The sequence below is a fragment of the Lycorma delicatula genome, chromosome 5, assembly GCF_047948215.1.
Source record: "Lycorma delicatula isolate Av1 chromosome 5, ASM4794821v1, whole genome shotgun sequence".
Lineage (NCBI taxonomy): Eukaryota > Metazoa > Arthropoda > Insecta > Hemiptera > Fulgoridae > Lycorma > Lycorma delicatula.
Window position 1 is genome coordinate 19,536,404 of NC_134459.1, and position 6,075 is coordinate 19,542,478.

Consider the following 6,075-nt stretch of genomic DNA (forward strand, 5'->3'; position numbering starts at 1 on the left):
TTCTTTTTAGAAATAATTGTAAATCAGTCCACAGAACATCCTGCAACTTCACATTAAACGTTATTTAGTGAGCTTATTTTTAAAAAACAATCCAACGATACGCTTACCATATTTTATTATATTTTTTAATTTTTATATTTTACAAGATAATTTTTTATATTTACCATTACACAATATTGGGTTGACATTATTACATATGCAACAAAATTTCCTATTAGGTGGTTTCATAACACTAGTACTTGATTTATCTCACAGTAGCATCTTGGAAAGTAGAAGGGTGTGATTTATGGAATAATTGCCAATGGCTGAAGTGATGTTTAGTAAATTTATTCTGTAAAAACATTAGTAGACACCGTTTAACTTTGGATAACTCATATGGGATTAGTTATAAATTTATTTAATAATTTTTAAAAAAAAGTTAAAGTAATAAAATTTAATTTGTTAATTAACATAAATTACACATGTGTAGGTTGAGAACACAGCTTTTACAAAAGTCTAAAATTTGCATTTTGTAGTAATAAATATCTTTGTATAATGTGCTCACTTTCTATGAGGTGTTTTGAAAAGATTGATTTTTGTTGTATGTAGTGCTTGGGTTTAGTCTGCGGTTTACTGTCGGTCAGGTTTTCCTGATGTAATATTTAGCACATTCATTTCACTACATTTTAATTTTTGTGTTCCTGAACTGCTGATTTAGCCTGTTAATTGTTATTAGTATGTCAGGTGATATTGTTTTACAGACATATGCAACAATTGCCTTTCAACCAGTGGTATGCCATTTCGAGTGTAGTATGCAATCTGTTGCCACTTATTAATGAAAATATGACGATGATACAAAAATAACAACATGTTTGCTGCACTTTTAGACCCAAGATTCATTGATGTGTTGATGAGAACTATTTATTAATAACTGTCTATAATGGCAACAAAACAAAGTTCAATTCTTCAAAATTTCTTGCAGCAAAGTAAGTGATATGTATAGGAAATCAAGAATAAAAAGTATTTAAAGACTTATTTGCACCAGGAACAGAAGAAGAAGATGTTTACAAGAATAAGAGCTTTTCAATTAAAGAAAAATGTGATTTAAATATCACTAACTAAAATTTCTGCTAGTTTGGGAATTTAATAGTGAAAATAGAAATTTCAGTACATCACTTGTGCTGTTTTACACTTAACTGTCCAAACTTAATTGCCCAATTACATTTTTACACTTAACTGTAAAACTTCAAACACACTTAGTAGAACTTTGCAAATGGCTGAGTGTGTAAAAAAAGAAATACATCAAAGAACCATACTAACATCAGCAGAACAGAATTTTGAGTATTATGAAAGTCTTATTTTCAATGGTAGAGCTTTGCAATAGTTTGTATCACTTCAGTCTTTATATATCAGTGGTTTGACTAACAAGTAAAACTCAAAATCTTGCTGACTCATATGGATAAAAGTTTTTGAATACACTTTGTTTTTACCAAAAAATTTCATAAAAAAACAGTGAGTTCACTTGGTTTAATAAACAATTTTTACTACCATCACCTCAGTAGATTCTTTGATGACTTTCAATAATAATATATGCTGTCACCTCAATTATCTATAAAGACATCCTCTTTGATCAAAGTTGACAAGTAGCTGCTGTACTTCATTGGAATAGCAGTGATTGTTGAAGCAACATGTTGCATACTGCACTTTTGACAAATTACTATATTTTTTGATAGTCGCACATTACTTGTTCATTGTTGCCTGTATGCATTTCATAATGGAGATGAAATTAATCTTTTTTTTTGTTACTAGGAATATATCTGCGTCTTGTTTTTATGTAACATGATTTCTGTAAGTGTGGTTGTGTATCTGTTTATTTATACTCTGATTATACTACACCACCATGATGTTTGTCCTGAAGAATTATATAATTAAATTATTTTATTTTAAAATTGACATTAAATTTTGTGTCATCAGCAATGTATATTAACATGGATTTTCTCTGCTTGTTATCTGCTATTCCATTTTTTCATCACTTGTGTTATTGAAGATTATCATTTGACATTATGAAGTACATAGGCCAGCTTTCATCTGAATCTTTTCTACTTCTAAAAGCAAACAGCTATTTTTCTTTTTTTGCATCTAACAAAATTTTGTTATTATATTTTTGAACTCAATCGGAAGTTTCATTAGTATAATGTTTTTCATGATTAATAGGTTATTTTGATTGTTAAATAAAACATTTTAATAAAATATTGAGTTTTAAAAATATTCTTTTAATCTTCAAAATTTTCACCTTAGTTCCAGAACCCTGTTGCAGTTACTATTTTTTTTAACATTCCAACTTTTTCTCTCAAATCACTAATATCAGTGTCAAACTTTCTACCAGTGGCATTTATTTCTGCTTCAGCTAACCAAAGCTTTTCATTCATAAAGAAATATGAACGAATGAAAAATGTAAAACTTTCATGCTCATTTTAAAATTAATTATACATTCAATTTTACAATAAATCACGTAGAAAATATAGTACACCTTCAAGTATGCCTTCACAAAGCATATAAAAATTTATTAGATAACTTATAGATTCAGTTGAGGTCTCATTTCATAGCAAATCAATAGTAATCATAGAACTATAGTAATCATATATATAGTAATCATAGTAATCAAGTTTTCACTCACATAGTTCATTAGTACTGAATTCGGTCACCAGCACTGTTAAAAATGAATACATATACTGTAGCAGAACATCTTGCTGGTGTGTTTTGGTTTCACGATTTGCATTCAGCAACTGCAGTTCAATGTAATTTTCATAGAGAGTATGGTAGGAAGTCTCCTACCTAGGCATATAGTTTACTCTTGGCACCAAACCTTTGTTGAGACAGGTTGTTCTGTTAACATACAAAATCACCAGGATGCCCACGCGTCCCTGAAGTTGATGTGGAATAACTCAGAGAAAGCTTTGCACATAGTCTGAAGAAATCAACTTGACATGCATTATGTGAGACTGCCATTCCACAAACAACTGTTTGGCATATTATGTAAATGATTGCTCTTGAAGCCATACAAGCTAACTGTGGTTCAATACATTACAGATGACAATAAAGTTGCTCGGCTGCAGTTTTCTGTGAAAATGATGGCTAGAACTGCAGACAATACACTTTTAGAGAATGTAATTTTTAGTGATGAGTCAACGTTTCACATCTGTGACAAAGTAAATATCCATAATTGCCAAATGTGGGGTAGCTGTGCCCTAAGCAAAAAAAAAAAAACTGTACGGCTCATTCTTCCAGGAAGTAACTAAATGGTATTGTTTATTCTTGGAGCAAGATGGATACCATTACTTTAAGCAAGACAGGGAATCACCTCAATACCGCCTAGAAGTCAAGATTTTCTTGAAACTCGATTCCCAGGTTGATGGTTTAGTTTAGTTTAGAAGGTCCAATTGCATGGCCACCTTACTCCCCAGATTTGACCCTGATATTTTCTTCTTGATGGATTTTATTAAAGATTGAGTCTATGTACCAACTTTGCCTGCTGGTCTTGTTGAGCTAAGACTTGGAATTAATTAATGCTGCACCTGCAGAGATAATGCCCAACTTGCTGGTTACAATCAGGAATGAAATCAACTTTAGGTGGGATGTACGTCGCATTACAAATGAATGCTATATCGAACCAAAGTGAATGTTGGGTGACAAACTTGATGCATTTTTCTATGAAATGAGATCTCAACTGAATCTGTAAGTTACTTCAATAATTTTGTATGTGCTTTTAAATTTGTGAAGTCCTGTTTGAATCAACAGTATAATGAACAGGCATTTCAGGATAAAAATAAGGACTCCTTGTAGGCAAATTTCTATTCAATTTGAACCATGCAAATAATTGTGTATTACACAACTCAGCTTTAATTACTGCATCCTCAGGAGAATTGTATCAAAAGATACATTTTGAGAATCTGGCAAATGAGTGCAAGCGAACTACAGTATGTAATTGTTCATGCAAGAATATGTGGACATCTTCCAGGCAGCTTTAGCTGGACCAACATATCTGGCATTCAAGAATAAATTGACTTCATCATGATCAATTTCATCACCCCTTGGGCTGCAACTTCCACAATACAGCAGTCATGACCTTTGTACTCATGTTTATCGATGTACTTGAACTTACAAAGATTTCCACATTTATACGGGCATGAAACTAAAGCAGAAGGAAAGAATTGTAGGAAACCGTGATCTAACTGATAATTAATTTTGATGCGCTCTCTTTGAATACTTAAGTTATAGTTCTACCATTATTTCTCCATCTATAAAGTGGATATCCATTCATATTTTCTTTTGTTTCCTCAATGAATGATTTTTTTTTTTAACCTCCGGGTCCACCGTTAGGGGCATGCTTCAGAGGATGAGATGACTGATTTGTAGCGTGTGTGACAATGCCATGCCTGACTGGGATTTGAACCCAGGACCTCCGGATGAAAAGCCGAGACACTGCCACGGAGGCCGGCAACAATGAACGATTTGGGGAAGTCTTTGTTATACTGGCCGTCCTCCATACAAATGCAAGGATTCAGTTGACTGCATGGTTCAAATACCATGTGAGTCTTAACCAGTTGATAAAGTGTTAAATTTGAAGGATCTGGGAATTCAGCAGATACAATTTTATCAATATCATCTGGATTTCAAAATTTGTAATTATCCACCAATGTTAACAGCAAATGAATTTGGAGCAAACCACGTTTTTGAATTCCACTGTATACAGAAATGCTTTAACTTTTCCAAAGATCTCTACTATATAAATCGTCATTTCAGTTCCACAAGTTTAGCATGGAAAACTTGTGCTACAATATCTGGTCTGTTAACTGTCCCCCAAGGATGAATACTGTTTACTACTTCTCGCCATCCAGCGTTGAATGTAAATGTGATTAAGAGATCAGCTTTCCCAAACTTTATAACTAATGCCAAAGCATCTTGGTAGATTTGCATCATATTTTTTAGGGCTATAAAATAAAGAGGTAAATCTGACCAACTCTAATATTTTCTTGTTCAGCCCTGATGCATAATGCATCTGCTAAACTTACATTCAGTTTCTACATGCAATTTAATTTGCTCTCTCCAAGTACACTTTAGTCTATCTCCTTCAATGTAACAATAGTAGTCCACAAAAATTTGCAGTTAATTTTCCAGCGTTTATTATTGGATTGAAGGCATCTGCACGACAGTTACCACTTACAGCAGTTCTGGGTAAATTTTATTTTCTCATAGTCGCAGTCTTTTGTATTTTTTTGACATACACCTCCACTTGGCATTTCTATGTGCTAACCAGTTTCACCGCATGGTCAAATTAAGGTATAACACATAGGATCACAGTGCATACGATCTCAATCCATCCTTTGCAATCCTCCTCCTTTTTGATAAACAGTAATATGGATGAGAAGGTTGTTTCAAATACTACTCCAACTAATAATAATAATAATAAATAATAATAATACTCCAACTGTTGTTTCAAATACTACAGCAGTTCAGAATTTGTTGATCAAAGCCTGTTGGCTTTGATCAACAATCTGCAGATTGTTATCTGCAGATGGTTCATGGTAAAACCTCAATACAAAATTTAGTTGTGGAAGATTTTCTTTCAAAGCAGAAGCTTTTTCTTCTGAAATCTTTTGATGCATGGTTATGTAAGAACGTACATAAGCATTGATTTCGTCATAATTTCCTGCACAGGTTAGGTCATTGACTGTTCTGACTATCTTTCCTTCAGTCTACCCTACCTCATCTTCCTCAAGGAACATAAACTAGAGCTCGTTTTGGGATTTTATCTTCTTCCATACAATTCAAATGCTCTGTCTATTGACTTCTATACATATCTGATACAGCACATCGACTGGTTACCTTGAACTCAGAACCGTCTTCAACCCTTTTCTTTTGTTTTATCTTTGTCTCACAACAGCCAGTCAGAATAGTCTTACTATTCTGTAAGACTGAATAGTCTTACTATATAGTAGGTCTAAACTAATCATTACTATTCTCCATTAGGATTTTACCTCATTTGTTGCTTTCAGTTTCACCCACCCCTTGTAACTGATTTAACTCATTCAAGAT